The 20062-nt window shown below is 43.3% G+C and overlaps 1 long non-coding RNA gene across 1 annotated transcript; it reads right to left on the reverse strand.

Annotated features, from left to right (window-relative positions):
- Positions 1 to 14572: 14572 nt before the first annotated feature.
- LOC144372887 (uncharacterized) lies at positions 14573 to 16852 on the reverse strand. Its single transcript, XR_013432718.1, has 2 exons — positions 16462 to 16852; positions 14573 to 14979 (listed from the first exon to the last, which is right to left on the reverse strand). It is a non-coding gene; the product is annotated as an uncharacterized LOC144372887 (long non-coding RNA).
- Between the last annotated feature and the right edge of the window lie 3210 nt (positions 16853 to 20062).

Here is a 20062-nt window from a genome sequence, read left to right on the forward strand (position 1 = left end):
TAGCTAGCTGCTCAGGTATATTTATTCATAGTTCAAAGCTAGTTGAGGGCAAGTATCAACAAATACTCTCAAGCCTTAGCCTAATTAAAAATGGTTAGCTGAGTTAAGATCCTTCAAGGAAATGATGAGAGGGACAGAAACCAAGGTCGGCATCTTATTAAACTCTTGTTTCTTTCAGACCTTTAAAAAATTGAATTTGATATTTTTCAGTAATTTGAGGGGCATTGAACTTCACTGAACTTCCTTTAAATGAAGGGACGGGGTTAGTGCTGAAGATGAAATCAAAAATGGAAGGCACAGGGTTAGTGTTTAAGAGGAAACCAGAGATTTTGAAATATCTGATGCCTAATGGAGCTATGGTTTGAATAACATTCACAATAATAAATTTAAATTTATCCTCAGAGAAGTCATAGGATTTGGAGACAGTGTTGATTTAGTTTTTTGCTAAGCACAAATAGGACTCAAATATTGCATTTTGAATATTATTACAGTTTGTTAGTTCCTTTTAAAATGTGCTTTTCATATTAATTTTAAATAATCGGTGAAAATATCTCTTCTTTGCATTTTTTGCTCTATATTTATTCCATGATTAATTTCAACAAATTATTTCATTGTCATGGTCCTACAAGACATTTGACACACATGGTTACTGAATGGATGGTAGCATATTTTGAATGCCTAATTACAAACTCTTCATAAAGCAGTTTATAAGCCTCTTTTCAGCAAGTCCATGTTGTAAAGTTTGTTGAGTATACAGGTTAATCATTATGGATTGGAATCAGATTTGTAATAACCTCTGCTCTTTCTTACCACTGAGTGTCTTTGGAAGAAAAGTAACGAAGCTTCCCTCCGTAAAGCTCATTTTATGAACATGTGAAATGGGACTCATAATGTCTAGTTCAGAGAATGGTGAAATTTACATGAAATTATGTGATGTTTTGCACAGAGTGTATGACACTATAAAGGCTCAATGTAATAGAAAAACTCTAAGCAAAATATTTTATGCTACAATTGATACGCATTGCTCTTGAGAGAACAAAGAACTGGACATTACCATTGGAAGAACAATCAATCCTACTTAAGTACTCTGATTGAAAATGAAAACTGTTGGAGAGTGGATGTAAAAGAGCAGCGTCCTTATTCCCTTGGTGCTGCAGTGCTCTACTTTCAACCTGTGATGGGCTGAGTTCTCTGCTGCTTGGTATTGACCCTGAATACTGATCCTCTCCAAGGACAACTACTATATTTGATAACAAACACCCCACGTGAGGATCAGAATGCCAAACCCAATGTGACTACTCATGTCCCACATGTTAGAAAGGTCTTCCTCCAATTGAAATTAAATGGAATGTTTTTGAGAAATAGAAACCTGCTCTACTCCAGGTTCTTCAATGTAGAGAATGTGAAGCAAAGCAAAACATAGTGTACAGAGTCATGGAAACGGGCACCTCAGGGTTCTCATTAGAGCACGCATCATGGAACAGTTTCATGGTCAAAGTCATGGTGCTATCAATCTCTTGACAACTTACATAACTTCATTGCTGCCCTGTTTCTGGACTGGTCACATTTCCTCCTGTAAAGCCCAATTCTACTTTCATTCATTCTTACATTAGTTCGAATCCACAGTTATTTATTCTTTATACGAAATTTAGATGTTTTTTATTCTGCAGGATTTTTAAACTTTGGAAATGTCATAAGACTCTTAAGAGAATCACAATACAGTCTTTCTTATTGATCTAACAAATCTTGTTGACCAATCTTATTGAGAAAACAGCTTTTTAAGATTTTAACACATCATTAATGAGAGAGAGATCTATATTATAATAGTTGAAATATTCATAGACACATGTGAAATATTGAAGTCAGTGTATTTGCAAATGAATGCAAAACTTTTCTTCCTAGTGGGGGAGGGAAGAAGACTGAAATTGCCTGGACAAACTTTATTTCCTGCCTCTCCATGACAGTTATTTGGAATGTATAGGAGGAGTCACAGACTTTTCACATTTTGCCACAAAACATAAAATAGAATTTGAACAGATAAATTTCTTTTCCCTCACACTTTGAAATGGAAGAGAAAGACATTACCATAAAAATAAACATAACTTTGAAAGATTTTATTATAGCAATCTAAAAATATTATTTCCTTATATATTTAGATCAAAATCATAGGGAAGCACCCAAATATATAGTACTAAATAAACTAAAATGAAATTTACAATCCACAATTAATTCCGAAGTATTAATTTGACAGATGAACTGATGAAATCTTATTATTAATCTGTTTTTTATTCAGTTTGGTAGTATTATCTTAAGTTTATTGAGCAGTTATTCTTGTTGTCAGACTGGAATTAAAGAGATGAAGCTAATAAGATGTAAGATCTATGAATTAGTTTATAAAACACACCCATATTTTATTAAAAGTGAAGAATGTTAACATTTCTCATTTGCAAGTTCTGCTTTAGTTCCCCAGAAATAAAAAAAAAAAATCATAAAGGGAATAAATGACTCATGGCCAAAACATCTAATAAAAATTGTGATGATTCTTTCAAGAATTCTTTTTCCTGGCACATGAATTTTTTATGTGGTAGTACTCTTTTTGTGCACTTTACAGTGGAATGGAATTTGAGCATGAGTATTTTTTCTTCTATTCCGCAGTGACCAGTAGTCTCTTCAGAAGACAATGAATGATATCGAGGGTCTCACTGAGACAATAAAACTACCTTTCCTCCTTTGGTAGAAGCTAATGCAAAAAATAAACAGTGAGGACCAGTTCTCACACCAGTGTGTCTGATTTTCTTTTCCCCTTCCTCCACTTGGGTGGTCTCCATATGGAACATCTCTCCACCTTGAATGCTTTGTTTCTTTGGGGAAGGAGTAGAAAAATCAGAGTAAGAAAGACACTTCAGGGAATAGAATATTGGTTCATAGTATTCTATATTGGGTGCTTCCATCTTGCCCTCTGTCGGAGCAAGCTGCTCAGATATATTTATTCATAGTTCAAAGCTAGTTGAGGGCAAGTATCAACAAATATTCAATGGCTTGTCTGAACACTGTCCTGGGGCACTTGATGGGAGGGTTCAAGGTGAAAGGCAGGGCTCCTGGGTAGCAACTGGTTCTCCTCCACGGGCTGGTGCTATGCTGGCAACTGGAGGGATAGACAGAGCACAAAGGATGATAAGTGACCTAACCACAGAGGTAGGATCTTGAGAGTCACAAGGGCCTCCTGGCTCATTGGCCACTCGCTTGACTTAAACAGAGATGGAAAGCTACATTATCTTCCAGGTCCCAATCTATACATGTTCCCACATCCACCCCCCAGTAATGATGACCAGAAGTGACCTAGTGAGCCCAGGACACACAGTGCTTAGCCCAGATTCTCAGGCAGCACTGGACCATGCTCTTCGATGGGAGATTACATTCCATACCATGGTGAAGATGAGGCTTTCCTCTAAAATATGTGGTTCAAATTTAAGAAATAAGGGAAAGGGACTTAAAAATTATTAGTCAATCCAGGTGTGGTGGTGCATTCCTATAATCCCAGTAATTCAGGGGCTGAGGCAAGAAGTTGTTGAGTTCTAGGGCAGTATCCCAAAAGTAGGGAGACCCTGTCTTAGAATAAAAAGTAAAAGAGTTTTGTAAAGCCCAATGGAAGAGCACCTTTGGCTCAATCTTCTGCACACACAAAACATGTTGTTATTCCAAATTTGCATAATGTCTAGCTCCACACATTACCATGAACATATGTCACATCTTTCTTTGACATCTAATCAGAAAGCAAGATAGGTGCATAAAAAGAGTCAGAAAAACTAGAAACAATAAAATTTACATACATTTGCCGGGCAAGAGCAAGGCCATGGAGGCAAACACGTGAGTTTTTAGGAAGCCCCTTTAGCTAGCAATGAATATCTTAGCCAGGTTGAAGGTCAGGAAAATTGCCCAGCTCAGATCAAGCAGGTTACCATCAAACCAGAGTGTGGTTTTTGTGATGGTGTCAGGTCAGGCATACATGCAGATCTCCCCTATGCTCCATAGTGAGTGTTTTAGATGCACAGTGTTTAACCCTGGGCTTCAGTGTGGACCCCAGGACTTGAATGAGCACTTCAAAACCAGCTTTCCCTCCAGGCCCAGCAGTGCAGGTTTCAAGACCACTTTATGCCTGAGAGGGAAGCTGGCAAATGGGAAGTCTGGATATGATGTCCCATATCCAGCCCACCTGTGACAAAGTCCAAGCCTGTCCTGGAGACTCTAAACCCCTGCACTGCACTATAGGAAAGCCTAGCCAGCTGTTGAGTGATGTGCACAAGGGCATCTGGGTTGACATCATATCCACAAGACCAAGCAGCCCATTGCTGCTATTCAGGGTTGAAGGGTTGGTGAGTTCAAGCCCACAGCCTGGGCTGAGCTTCCTGGGTGGGTTACACTAATTGAATGTGTTATGTCACTTTGTTTGGATTGTATTTATACACACAAACTCAACATAGACAATGCAGTGAATGATGACTCCACTTAGGAGGAGTTAACTTAAGAGACTATAACATATATACAGTGAAAACTACTTTCGTTATACGCTCTTAACATCCCATAATTGTGTTAACAAGTTCTTTCTGAATTCTTTCTAAGTTTTAGGTTCCCAAGGTCCACAGGCATGATTTGTGATCTTTTGGAAGTTTTCAGATATTTGTATGTCTGTTTATATTCCTTTCTCCCTTGTAGCATTTTCTTTTCTTGTATTGTCTAGTATTTTTCCATAAAGTGATCTCTTTTAGTTACATTCAATTTACTGCTCTCCCAGAGCATTCTTTATAACTGGAGGTTAAGTTTTTAGGTTACACCTCAAACTTTACATAGTTTCTATCCTTCCTGATGGAAATCACCCCATTAGTTAGGAAAACCACAGTATTTCTATATCCTTTATTACCTTATTGTCCTCTGATGTCTCCTAACATAACCACACTTTTATATATGAAAATTAGTTACTTCCTCCAAACCAAGACAAAAAAGATCTTTATTGTCTCCAGTCTCTGTCCCTGTCACCAAGGGAATTATGATAGAGCGCTTAAACACTGCAATTCTTTCAGACTTCTGTTTCCTAGAAGCATTACCCTCCCATTAGTCTGAAATTACTTGAAAGTAATGGCCATATTTATTTTGCTCATCACCAATTTATAGGTAGTACCATGCAGAGAATATACTCAATAAATACTTATGAATGAGTAATTACTCTTGACCTTCACATTGCATATGGAGTTAGTGTTGTAACTACTACTCTAGTTGTATCCTCACATTTTATCATAATCACCCTCTTCCAGAAATGATATATTCAAGAAATACTTTTGGTAATTGTCAATACAAAACATAAAATAGAGTTTGAACAGATAAATTTCTTTTCCCTCACACTTTGAAATGGAAGAGAAAGACATTACCATAAAAATTAACATAACTTTGACAGATTTTATTATAGCAATCTAAAAATATTATTTCCTTATATATTTAGATCAAAATCATAGGGAAGCACCCAAATATATAGTACTAAGTAAACTAAAATGAAATTTACAATCCACAATTAATTCCGAAGTATTGATTTGACAGATGAACTGATGAAATCTTATTATTAATCTGTTTTTTATTCAGTTTAGTAGTATTATCTTAAGTTTATTGCGCAGTTATTCTTGTTGTCAGACTGGAATTAAAGAGATGAAGCTAATAAGATGTAAGATCTATGAATTAGTTTATAAAACACACCCATATTTTATTAAAAGTGAAGAATGTTAACATTTCTCATTTGCAAGTTCTGCTTTAGTTCTCCAGAAATAAAAAAAAAATCATAAAGGGAATAAATGACTCATGGCCAAAACATCTAATAAAAATTGTGATCATTCTTTCCAGAATTCTTTTGCCTGACACATGAATTTTTCATGTGGTAGTACTCTTTTTGTGCACTTTACAGTGGAATGGAATTTGAGCATGAGTATCTTTTCTTCTATTCCGCAGTGACCAGTAGTCTCTTCAGAAGACAATGAATGATATCGAGGGTCTCACTGAGACAATAAAACTACCGTTCCTCCTTTGGTTGAAGCTAATGCAAAAAATAAACAGTGAGGACCAGTTCTCACACCAGTGTGTCTGATTTTCTTTTCCCCTTCCTCCACTTGGGTGGTCTCCATATGGAACACCTCTCCACCATGAATGCTTTGTTTCTTTGGGTTAGTTTGAGTTTCCTGATGGGCCAGTCCAGGTGGTGAGTTCAGTTTTATGGCCAAGGAGGTGGGGCCTGCAAATGGGAAGGAGTAGAAAAATCAGAGTAAGAAAGACACTTCCAGGGAATAGAACATTGGTTCATAGTATTCTCTATTGGGTGCTTCCATGTTGCCCTCTGTCGGAGCCAGCTGCTCAGTTATATTTATTCATAGTTGAAAGCTAGTTGAGGGCAAGTATCAACAAATATTCAACAAGCCTTAGCCTAATTCACCAATGGTTAGCTGAGTCAAGAACCTCATTCCCTTGGTGCTGCAGTGCTCTGCTTTCAACCTGTGATGGTCTGAGTTCTCTGCTGCTTGGCACTGACCCTGAATACTGATCCTCCCCACAAGGTCAACTGCTATATTTGATGACAAATATGCCACCTGAGGATCACAAGGCCAGGCCCAATGTGACTACTCATGTCCCACATGTTAGAAAGGTCTTCCTTTAATTGAGATTAAATTTAATCTTTTTGAGAAATAGAAAGCTGCTCTACTCCAGCTTCTTCAATATAGAGAATGTGAAGCAAAGCAAAGCATAGTGTACAGAGTCATGGAAACGGGCACCTCAGGGTTCTCATGAGGACACATGTCATGGAACAGTTTTATGATCAACGTCATGGTGCTATCAAACTCTTGACAACTTTCGTAACTTCATTGCTGCCCTGTTTCTGGCCTGCTCACATTTCCTCCTGTAAAGCCCAATTCTGTTTTTCTATGTAAACACAATCTGCAGTCATTGTTACATCAGTTCCAATCCATTGTCATTTACTCTTTATAGTAATTTTAGATATTTTTTACTCTGCAGGATTTTCAAACTTTAGAAATACTGTTAAGAGAATTCCATATGGGAATTCTTTCCTAATTGATCTAATCAATCTTGTTGAACTAATCTTGTTGAGCAAACAGCTTTTACAGATTTTTAACACATCATTAATGAGGGAGACAGGTCTATATTATAATAGTTGAAAGTTTCATCTATACATGTGAAATACTGAAGTGTGTTTGCAAATGAATGCCAAACTTTTCTTCCTAGTGGGGGAGGGAAGACCACTGAAACTGCCTGGACAAACTTTATTTCCTGTCTCTCCATGAGAGTTCTTTGGAATGTCTAGGAGGAGTCACAGACTTTTCACATTTTGCCACATGTACTTTACCTTGCCTCTTTCCCTAATTCAACCTTTCTGAACAGTTTGAGAAGAGTATTTGTGTCTCCTACCCCTGTGCACTTGATGCCTTTACTGTGCTGTGAATTGTCCAGGACAGCACATTCTCTCCCATAACCCTGGAAAATTCCTACATTCAGGAAACTAACATTGACACAATACTTTCCTCTAGTCTATAGCCCAATATCTTAGTTGTCCTGTTGTCATCCTCCATGCTTGGTTTAAGTCCAGGCTCCCACAGTTCATACACTTATCACATCTCTTTAGTCTCCTTTATAGTTTCAGAAAATTTTCAAGTTTGCCTACTTCTGAAACTTAGAGACAAACACTGTGGCATTTCTGTGTATGTGTGTGTGTGAGTGTGTGTGTGTGTGCACGTACACATATGCACTGCTTCATTGGTGATTATGTCTTCAGCTATTATGTGAAAAGCCAACAAATCGCAAATATGTGGCACCAGGCCTACAACATAGAAATAGCTGTCGACATGTCTGCCCTGCTTACCAAATTGTGTCTGTCTAAGAACTTGGCAGGCAGGAGGTGACTAGAACTTGACAGCCTTCGAAGGAGGGGTCGTATCCATGGGCTCTTCACTGGCAGCCTGGGAGGTTGGTGGTGCTGATGCCCTCTGTGCCAGGGTGGAGGCCGGTGAGTGGTCCTGCACTGGCAGCGTGGTAACCGTGGGGGCATTGGGAAGAGAGGCTCTTTGCTGTCCAGCAGGGTTCCTAGAAGCAGGCTGAGGGGTGGGTGGTGGGAAAATGGAATGGGACAGATTGGGGTTGGGTTGGGAGAACTGACGGGTTGGGGGGCTGGGGAGAATTGGTCCCTTTGCTGGCTGCCTGTGCTGCCTATGGCCATGGACATTGCTGTCACTGGATGCAGGAGAGGACAAAATGACCGCCATGGAAGGGGAAGTGGTGTCCATGGCCATGTCCTCAGGCAGCACAGCGGGATTCTGGGAAAGGTGAGTTGATGACATGGCTATTTGGGTTGGAGAGACACTCCTAGTGGAGTGCTGGCCCTGGGTATTGGGGTTTGGGGTGGAAGGGACAGGAGTGGGTCTTGGGAAGGAATGAGGAGGAGGAGAAAGAGGAGCAGCAGGAGGAGCAGCCAAAGAAGAGGGAACACTAGGAGGAGGAGCAGGAAGGGGAAAAGGAGGAGGAGGAATAGGAGCAGGAGGAAGTGGAAATGGAGAAGGGGGAGAGGGAAAAGGAGGAGGAGGAGGAGGAGGAGGAGGAGGAGGAGGAGGTGGAGGAAAAGGAGAAGGGGAATGAGGAAGAAGAGAGGGAGTAGGACAAGGAGAAGGAGGAGGGGGAGGAGGAGGAGGGGGAGGAGGAGCAGGAGAAAAAAGTGAAGGAAGAGGAGAAGGAAATGGAAGAGGAGGAGGAGGAGGACAAGGAGAAGGAGGGGGAGGGGGAGGAGGATCTATGCACATGGGGGTTGGGGATTCCATTCTGGAAGAGGTAGGATTGGAGGGGAAAGGGACCTGGGTAGGAGGTGTGGAAAGGTGAAACACATTAGGGGTAATTCCAACATGGGGACTGGGGCTGAAGGGAGAAGGAGGTTTCCTGGGAAGAGGCAGTGGAATATTAGATGAATGGGAAGGTGGAGGGATGGGTAGGTTCAGGGGCCCAGCAGGCTGGAATTCCATTGGGATGGGGGAGGGGTCAGTGGGTGGGGGGAGGGGGCCTGCATTCCAGGTAGGGCCTGCAGGTGGGGAGGATGAATGGACAGTGGTGGTGCAGTCCTCCAGAGCCTCTCTTCCGCCCTGGGCGACCTGTGTCTCAGGCTTCACGTGGTTACTTCTGGCACTCTGAACCCTTCTCAGGGTGCCTTTTGAACATAAAAGTGGCTGCTTTGCAGGTGGGGGCAGCCCATCCTGATGCCAGGCAATCAGTGATGGCAGGGCCACTGACATGAGCAGCTTTCTTTTATGTGGCCTCCTGGAAGCAGCAGTTAGTGGGGGCCAACCCTGGGATAGAACACAGGTGGGCTTCAGGCCCTGCTCTCCCTGGATGGATGGGGAGGCAGACAGGCAGATCCCCTTCTTGGGCGACATGGGGGGCCTCTCGAGAACACTATTTCTCTCTGGGGGCCAAGAACTGGCCTCCAGGGTACTGAGGTCTTCCCGAGTGACCTCCTCCGTCTTCTTCTCCTCCTCGTCCTTCTCCTCCTCCTCCTTCTCCTCCTCCTTCAGCTTCTTCTCCTCCTCCTCCTCCTCCTCCTCCTTCTCCTCCTCCTCCTCCTCCTCCTCCTCCTCCTCCTCTTCCTTCTCCTCCTTCTCCTCCTCCTGGTCCTGATGGATCTTGGTCTTTTCTGGATGTTCCTGGGCCCTGAGCTCAGCTTCCTTAGCCGCACCAAGAGGGCAGCGAGCAGCTGTCATGGGCCCCTCAGCTTGGTGGATGAGCTGAGGAACTGGAGGCAGGAGACGTGGCCAGCGCCCAGGAGGGGGGACCCTTACTGCTGTCCAGGGGCCGAACATCCAGGCGTTGTTTCTAGATAGCACCGGCTTTTTGGGGAACGGCCCCCAGGACGCGGGCAGCAGGATCCCCCTACAGAGGAGCGGGCCTCTGTCTCTGCCAGCAGCAGGAGGCCCCCGAGGTCGGGGATCCTGGAGGAAGCGCCTGCTGGCAGGGCTGGGGGGAGCGGCAGGTGCAGCCGGGTGGTCCCTGTGAGGAAAGGGAGCCTCCCAGGCGAGGCGCAGGGGAGTTTGATGGGCCACCAGGGCCCTGCGGCGCAGCCTGCTACCGCACTTGGTGAGAAGACTGCCCATGGAGGGCACAGGGGCTCGTCACTAGGCAGAAGTCCACACTAGTCCAACGCTGGTCAGCACAGAGCAGCTTGGCTGAGAAGCCAGCTCCTCCTTGGACCAAAGGCTGAACTGGAGTTTAGCCTTTGTGATGTGTGGATGGAACCTGTGACGCAGAAAGGACTTGGGCCAAGGCGGTTGGTCAAAGGGAGGCTCCAGGGTGAAGAGACCCCCACCCCCACTTGGTCTGAGCTTAGGCTCCTCCTGACTCTGTGGTGCTTCTTCTCCCACACCCACCGCACAGTTATTCTCACCCTCCAGAGGGTCATCCTGAGGCTGCTTTCCTCTGGGTTACTTAGGCAGTCATTCCACTTGGCTCCAAAAATCTCTCCACTGTTCTACTGGACATGACTCTACCCGTCCAGAGTCGATTAGTTTTATATGACAGTAGATGGTATTTGGATACATCATACATAAATGGAGTATAACTTCTCAGTCTTCCAGCTGTACGTGTTGTAGAATTACACTGGTCATGTAATCATATATGCACATAAGCAAATAATGTCTGATTCATTCTACTATCCCTCCTACTCCCATGCCACCTCCCCTCCCTTTGTCTAATCCAAAGCCCTTCTATTCTTCCTTAGGCACCCTCCCCCGTTTTTGTGAATTAGCATCCACAAATCACAGAAAACATTCAGCCTCTGGTTCTTTGGGATTAGCTTATTTTGCCAATGTCATAACTTTGTTTTTTTTATGACTGAGTAATAGTCCATTGTATATATATTTATATATATCCACCACATTTTCTTTTCCATTTCATCTGCTAAAGGGCACCTAGGTTTCTTCCATAGTTTAGCTGTTGTGAGTTGAGCTGCTATAAGCATTAATGTGGCTGTGTCACATTAAGTCATTCAGGCATAACTCGAGGAGTGGGATAGGTTGGTTTCATTTTGCAATTGATGGTTTTGTGTTTGCTTTTCTCTCCTGGTCACTCCATATCCAAACATAAAGCAAGTCCAACATCCTTGTGTTTTCTATTTAAGAAACAGTGGAAAAGGCACAATTCTGACTTTGACACTCACATTGGCTGCTTCCACTGTGGACCAGTGTAGAAACATGCTCTTCTAGGTGCCCCATGGTGCATGGTAGTCTGCTGTCCCTGCTGCCTATTGCATCACTGTGACCACACCCAGCTGTGACCTCTGCTGGACCCTGCACTGCAAAGACCCATATTGCTTCCACCTTGGGATCAGGAAATGGAGAAGGCAGGCTAAGGATCAGAGGGCACACACCCCATTCCCTCTGGAAAGGCGGGAAACAAAGGGACAGGTGTCTGTTTGTCACTGCCACAACACGCTCCCCATCTTCTCCTGTCGGGTACAGTGGTCCACATGCTGGACTTACAGTGGCCAACACCCTGTCACACAGCCAGGTAGCCAGCTGCTATCATCCTGTGGAACCTTGACAGGGCTTAGATGTGGCAGCTACCACCACCCTGCATCCTTGCTGGGACACTTGTCCACACCTTTGGGACTATTGGAAGTAAGATTATCTGTGGAAACCATGTCCCACCCCACCACCCAATGCTGCTTCTGTCACCCCCTCCTTCGGTCCCTGCAGGTGTCTTGGTTGCCCAGAAGACTCTGCTTGACCACTGCAACAGTGCAAAATGGGGTCCAGCAGGCAGGCAACTGACTATGTGCACAGACCCACCCTCCTGTCATGGACCACACAATTCCTCCTGCGCTCATTGGGCCATTCTGACACCACTGTTCCATGTACTGCCCACCCTGTGATCCAGAATAGGCCCCGGTAAAGCCTCTGGCAGATGGATTTTAAATGCTTTATGTTCTTTTTAGTTATACATGCCAGTGGAATGCATTTTGACACATTATAGGTACATGGAGTTTAACTCCCCATATTTTGGCTGTACATGATGAGGATTTACACTGGCCATGAATCCATACGTGAACATAGGAAAGTTTACATCTGGTTCATTCTACTGTCTTTCCTTTTCTCATCCCTTTTCCCTTCCCTTCATTCCCGTTTGTCTTATCCAATGAACGTCTATTCTTCCCTCCCCACCCCTTTATTGTGCATTGGCATCCACATATCAGAGAACATTCAATCTTTGTTTTTTGGGATTGGCTTATTTCATTTAGCATGATAGTCTCCATCTCCAGTTCCATGTGCTTACCAGCAAATGTCATAATTTCATCTTTTATGGCTGAGAAATATTCCTGTGTGTGTGTGTGTGTATGTTTGTGTGTATGTATGTGTGTGTATTTTTTTCCATTCATGTGTTGAATGCCATCTAGGTTGGTTCCAGAGCTTAGCTATTGTGAATTAAGGTGCAAAAAATATTGATGTGGGTGCATCCTTATGGTATGCCAATTTTAAGTACTTTGGGTATATGCCAAAGAGTGGGATAACTAGTTCAAATGCTTGTTTCATTGCAAGATTTCTGAGGGATTTCTATACTACTTTCCAGAGCTTGGGAGGTTGAAGCAGGAGAATTGCAAGTTCAAATCCAGTCTCAGCAATTTAGCAAGGCCCTAAACAACTTTGCAAGACTCTGTCTCAAAATTTGAAAACAAACAAACAAACAAACAAACAAACAAAAAGCGCTGGGATATGGCTCAGTGTTAACCCCCCATGGGTTCAATTCCTGGTACTAAAACAAATAAAAATAATGTTTCATAAATCACTTCTGAAAAAAATCTCGTTAATTTTCTTAACTGTGTTTTAAGATTATGTCCACATACAAAAACATGTCAACCATTTGACACCCAGAACAATATTCTGCCTTCAAATCTTGTTATTTGAAACCCTAATGAGCTTTAGGAGACATTATTATTTGCAGGAAATCTTGTTATTTTAGGAGACATTATTATTTGCAGGAAATCTTGTTATTTGAAACCCTAATGAGCTTTAGGAGACATTATTCTAAGTGAAAAAAAGCAAATGTAGAAGGTCGTGCTCTATGACCTCAATGAAGTGTGGAATCAAAACCAGTTGCTCTGTAAAAGCAGAGAACAGGATGGTGGTTCCCAGGAGCCCGGGGTTTAGGAAAACAGGAGCTGTTACCCAAAGAGTACAAAACTTCAGTGATGCAGCATGAGCCAATTCTGGACATCTGTCCTACAACTGAGTCCCCACAGTGAATAACACTCTGTTGTATGCTTAAATTTGCTGCTCTGTGAGCTGGGGTTATGGCTCAGTTGCAGAGCACTTGCTTGGCACATGTGAGGTCCTGGGTTCAATCCTTAGCACCACACAAAAATAAATAAAAGAAAGGTATTGTGTCCAACCACAACTAAAATTTTTTTTAATTGTTCTGCTTGAAAGTGTTCTCACTACACACACACACACAAACACAAACACACACAGTCACACACACACATATGTGAGTGGGTGGATATGTTAATTAGCTTGATTACAGTAATCATCAATGTGCAAGATACATGTATGTCACAAGGTACTTTTATTTTATTTTATTTTTAAGCAGTTGTTATTATACTAATGTATTAATACAAGTACAAAATAACCTTGTAATCAGGGTACTGTATCAGTCAATAACAAAGGAAAGACCACTACAGTATGAAAAGATATACAAATGACTCAAGTATACAGCTTTCATAGTTAACAGACAATTTTAAATGGGAAGTTGGTTTCTTTTACAAATGGTAAATTTTCTTGAAATAGGAAAAATAATATACAGTGCTCTAAGCATGAATAATAATTCCTGCCATAAACACAAGTGCCTTGCAGAAACTCCATGCAAATTTCAATTCCATTCTCTTTATGAGTGTGACACTGTAGCTGACTTACCAGCTCAAACACTAGGTCAAGGGAAGCCTCCTCACTTTTGTCCTGGAAGAGCTCAGTACTCAATTTATCACTGATGTCCAAATCTGTTGTCTTGAAAAATCCCTGGAATATAATCAATCCATTACAATGTATATGCAGTCGGGGCTAGTAGGAATATCACTTGAAACTGAATGTGAATATTTCCTCTGATAAGTAGATACTGATCCATAATGGGGGATGGGGCAAGGGAGGAATGGATGAACTTTGGATAGGGCAAAGGGGAGGGATGGAAAGGGAGGGCCATGGGGGTAGGAAAGATGGTGGAATGAGATGGACATCATTACCCTAGATACATATAGGAAGACACGAATGATGTGACTCTACTTTGTGTACAACCAGAGAAATAAAAAGTTGTGCTCCATTTGTGTACTATGAATCAAAATGAATTCTGCTGTCATGTATGACTAATTAGAACAAATAAATAAATTTTTTAAAAAGTTCAGTCTGAAAGTGCCCTGCGGTCGAATGGACCACTGTCTCACCGGTGGTTTCTGGTGAAAAGCTGTGATTTGGATTGGAATCGTTTTTTCTGGAACATCAGTGGAAAGATGGGCTTCTGGTAGTTGGTCCCCCACAGGAATCAGGACAGATACATCATTTTCTTCTGTTGGACATGATGGATTAATTTCCAGAGGTTTCATTTCCATAGGTTCATGGAAACTAAACTGCTCTCATCACCACTCTCGTCTCTAGATCTAAAATCCCCATGAACTGATCCAGATTCTAGCAAAGTGTTCAACATTGGTCTCAAGACCTCTTTGAGTTCCCAATCTCTTCTGATCCTGCTTTTTCTTAGAACAGTCTTCAATGGAGTGATCTTCTCAGAGTCTCATTTGGCATGAAAGGTCATCAGAACAAGAGGCAGGCTGCACTGCACTGTCTGGCTCAGGTTCCGTGGTTTCCATTCCCATAATGTGGATCAGCTCCAATTCCTCCTCAGGGTCTAAAAACCCTACCAGAAAAGGAAGAAAGATGATCATTTACAAAATGACAATTGAATCCCATTCATTCATTAAAATATTTTGTGTTGGTTCGTGACTAAGTCACTGAAATCACTCCTCCTGTGCTGTATTTATTCTCTACCAGTCCATTTTAACTTTTAAGAAACGAAGGCTCCAAAACAGCACAAGCTATTCAAAATCAAAGCACAGGTAAAGGCAGGTGAGAAAGAATGACTTTGAACAGGACTTGGCAATTATTTGTGGACTTAACACTTTGTAATTCTGCTGGGTTATGAATTTTTATCATAAGGCCAAGGTGGGGTAGGATAGGAGACAGACATAACTGTGTCTAGATGAAGATAGCAAAGAAAACACATCTCAGTTTGTGGTTCTCTTTACAGTTGTTTATGTATCATCGGCTTCATGAGTTGAGAAAAACTTGGTTTCTCTGTGAGGGGGAAAAGTTCATCAAATGAAAGATAAACTTCAAAATTAAGTAGTGAATTTGGGGTATGAGTATATACAAAGAAAACAAGAGACTCTCAATTGAAGTGTTACATGGGATAAAGTCAGAAGCCTGTTAAACATTTCTATATTCATAAAGTTCCAATATACTCCAAGAATGTGAAAGGCCTAGTATGGCAATTGCCAGAAAAACATTACCACTACTGAGAAAGAATACCAGGTTCTCAGCTTCAGCAGTAACCACACTGCATACTGTGTTAAAAACCAAACAGGACTCCATTATAGGTAAAGGCCTCATTTTTGTCTTCAGAAAAGTTAACATATGTGCACTTTAAAAAGCCAGTAAAGGCATATTATAGAAAGGCAGCATAAAATACACACAAAATTTCAGATACTAAATGAACTCCCCAAAGAAATTAAAATGTTCTTGCAAGAATCAGAATCCTTGAACAAAAGTGAAATTTGAGAGTATTGGCTGAGATTATTCCAAGCAAGAAAGATAATGAGCCATTGATTCTCTTCTTTTTTCCACCAAACTGAAAGGACATGTGAAGCAAAAGCCTATGCCTTAATCAAATATGCATGGAGGGTGTCCAGTACAGTGCCCAGCACAATGCACACAGTGGGTGTTCCATACATATTTCTTAGCTGAATTAATGAAGAAAAAGGCATGCATTAAATGCTAAGTTTTTGGTTGCTTGTAGGTCAAAAACAAAAACTGAGTTTTGAGAAAAACATTAAAGTCCTAATTGGAGAGATTCATAATTGATCTATAGAAAGTGAATAATCAAACTTAGAAACACAAATCACAGAGCATGGCACATCACAAAGTGTTTGCCCAGGTACAAAAGGAAGCAGTGGAAAAAGGAGCTTTCAGAGTGAGTGGTCATCCTCAGGGAAAGCTAGGAGGCAGCCAAGCAAGGCCTGTGGTTCATCCTCTGGTGCTCCTGCCTGGAGGCCCAACTGGCACAGCCCGCGGTGTTCCCTCTGCACCACCTGAAGCCCATGCATGCTCACTGACCACTCACCTGGCCCCCACCCCGCGCCAGCGGACTGGTGGGTGCAGGTTCCCTCAGGTGCTCAACCGCCGCCCCTACCCAGCTCCAGGGCGCCCCAGGCGGCACCAAGTCCCCATCAGCGGACACCACAGGCACAAAGGTAAGAGAGACACGGGTTGCTGCGCGCCATCCCCGCCCGCCCGCCGCCGCGGGTCCCAGAGGCTCCTCCCGGAGGACACCTGCCCGCCGCCCTGGCGCGCGGGGCAGGCAGCGTCCTAGCGGGAAAGAGGCGCCCGAAGTTCTGGTTCAGCTGCCGCGGGCCGCGGGTCTCAGGCCGCGGAAATGGCCGCCTCGGCCGGTCCGGCTTTGCACATCTGCCGGCGACGGGCGGAGCGTGAGGCCGGGCCATTGGATGCCGTGCCCGGGCAGCACAGGTAGCGACCAGAACCAGACCTGAGAGGCACCGCCCTCCCACAGCCTCCAGCCGTCCAGGCTTCCGTTAGCGGAAGCGGGCGCTGGGAGGGAGCGCGGCGGACAGTGCGCCCCCTGCTGGCCGGTCGGCCACTCAGCCGCCAAGCCGCCAAGGAAAGGGCAGGACTCTGCAGCTATTTCAAATCAAAGGCTGAATGTTCTCTCTGATAAGTGGATGCTGATCCATAATTGGAAAAGGGGGGATGGAGGAACTTTGATGGGGCAAAGGGAAGGAGGAGTGGGAAGGGGGAAATGGAGGCTGGAAAGATGGTGGGATGAGATGGACATCATTACCCTAGGTCCATGTATGAATGCACAAATGGTGCATCGTGTACAACCAGAAAAATGAAAAGTTGTGCTGCAATTGTGTACGGTAAATCACAATGCATTCTGCTGTCATATACATCTAATTAAAATTAATTACTTAATTTAAAAATAAATCAGCAAACTACAAAAAAAAAGAATTTTAAAGCTCTCTAGAAGCACATGGAGATACAAGGAAGCCAAATGATCATAAAATATTGAGAAAGAACAGTGGGGACTTGACAGGACTCCACAATGGGCAGGAGGAGTGGCTAGATGGAGATGCTGCCTTTGAATTGTACAGTGCGTTTATTATGTTTTAACCCATTGGACAATTGTCCCATGGGACAATCCACGTATTTCATTGAAGCAGCCCCAGAACACTCTCCCAGGGAATCCATCACCACTCCACAGCTGCTCCTCCTGCTGCCAGGATGAGGCTCCGTGTCTCCTTTATCCAGACGCAGAGGCTGCAGGTGCTGCTGGCACCAGGGTGTGTGACTGGGGTGGGGGGCTGCCCACTATGTCCCTGATGGAGATGCCACTAGAGAGGTTCAATCTCTTACTCTGCAGGGACTGACAACCACTCTGCCTGTCCAACCCCAACTCATCAGGGCCATGGTCAGTGAATCACTGGGTGTGGAAGGACTGGGAACACTTGGCCTTCAGAGTCTCCCAGGCTCCTCATGCAGGCAGGACCACCCATTGCACCCAGATTTGCAGACCTGTGGGCAAGCAGTCCTGGCCTCAAGCAGGGACAGTATGGCTTCAAGGACGAGTGGGACACATCCCAGTCCTGGAATCCCTCAGCTGTTGTGAAGCCTCCTAGGACTTGGGACACATTTCTCAATCTGAGGATTGAAGGACGTGGTGTGTCAAGATATATATCACTTTTTGCACATATGCCACATTCAACCAAGTCCAATACCTATTCATTTCAATGCAGTACTCATGTGGAAGATCAGGACTGTGGTTACTTATCTTCCTTTTTCCCCCTTTTGTGACTGAGAATCAAATAACATAAACATAGTCAGTTTTTTTCTTTGTTTTACTTTTTCTAATTTTTTTCTAATTAGTTATGCATGAGAATGGAATGCATTTTGACACATGACTCATAAATGGAGTATAGCCTCTCATTCTTTGGTTTGTATGTGATGTAGAATCATACTGGTCATGAAATCATAAGCCATAATTTCATTCTTCTTTAAAGCTGAGTAATATTTCATTGTGTGCATATGCCTCATGTTTTTATCCATTCATCTGTTGAAGGGAACCTAGGTTTGTTAAATAGTTTATCTATTGTGAATTGATCAATATTGATGAACTTTGATGTGATTACATTAGTGTAGTCTGCTGATATTAAGTGCTTTGAGTATAAACCTAAGAGTGGGATAGCTGGGTCAAATGGTGGTTTCATTCCCAGTTTTCTGAGGAATCTCAATACCACTTTCTATAATGTTTGCACCAATCTGCAAGGCCACGGGCAATGTATGACTGTACCTTTTCTCCCACAGCCTCATCAACATTTAATGTTGCTTGTATTCTTGATAATTGTCATTCTGAATGGAGTGAGATAAAATATTAGAGTAGTTTTGACTTGCATTTTTATAACCACTAGAGGTGTTAAACATTTTTTCATATATTTGTTGGTTGATTGTATATCTTCTTAGTTAAGTGTCTGTTCTGTTCCTTAGCCCATTTATTAATTGAGTTATTTGTTTTTTTGGTGTTGAGTTGTGGTGAGCCGTTCCTGCGGACTGTGGTCGCCATTACATGATGGCGCTGGCTCCGTTGTGGTCTGTGAAGGACAACTCCATATCAAAGAGAGTTGGCGTGTTCCCAGCTCCTTATCAGAGAAAGTTGGCGTGTCATTTTCTAGCACCCTGTGAGAAGGATACACGTGGCAGCTTTGCATTGGGGTTCGCGGTGCTTTATTAAGGCTGGGAGGGGCATCCGAGGTAGAGTAGAAGAATTATTAGAAGAATATCAAGGGCCTGAATAAACTGCTGAAAGAAGATTCCTGAGTTGCGTCTTCCTTGCGGGCAAGGGGGGTCGCGACAAGTGGTTCCGAGACCCGGGAAAAAAGAAACAAAGAAACACCCAGGAACCAAAACTTTCAGCAGTCAGGGAGGTGCACCGGTAAGTCCCAGGTAACGTGGGACCCGCTGTTAAAAAGCAGGAAGCTCCTCTGTAAAGAGAGGGCGCTACATCTTATAGCAATTGCACTCTGAATTTTTGTTCTCTTTCTGTGTATGTTCGTTTTGTTTTGTGTACTTTCACTTTCGATTTCTGTGTTTTCTTGTGTTGCGTTATGGGAGCTGTGACTTCAAGTCCACTCCTTCTAGCCCTCGATGGCCTTTTACGTTCCAAGGGACTGGAGGTGAAACGCAGTACCTTAGAGAAATTTTTACAGAGGGTAGATACAGCTGCACCGTGGTTTGCATTTTCAGGCAGCCTCACTACACCCAGCTGGGATAAATTAGGCAAAGACCTTGACTTTGCTCATGAGCAGGGCATGCTAGAGGGCGGGGTGATACCCCTCTGGAAGATGGTCCGTAGTTGCCTTACGGATGGCAGATGCCAAGAAGCACTTGTTAAAGGGCAAGAGGTTTTAGAACAATTGCATGAAGAAAAATCAGAAACAACAGAGAGCGAAGTGTCTCAGGAAGAGGGGAGTGTGTGGGGCGTGGAGAACAGGAGGAGACTGTATCCAGATCTCAGTGTGCTGCGCACGCCCCCATGCGAAAGTGGGTCAGAGGCAGAAGACGCTGAGGAGGAGGAGATAAGAACGCTGTCCCGGCAGTTAGGGAGTTTAGGTACAGGGAACAGAGATAAGCAAGGGCTCAAGAACGGGCGG

This window comes from Ictidomys tridecemlineatus, unplaced genomic scaffold (assembly GCF_052094955.1).
Source record: "Ictidomys tridecemlineatus isolate mIctTri1 unplaced genomic scaffold, mIctTri1.hap1 Scaffold_183, whole genome shotgun sequence".
Lineage (NCBI taxonomy): Eukaryota > Metazoa > Chordata > Mammalia > Rodentia > Sciuridae > Ictidomys > Ictidomys tridecemlineatus.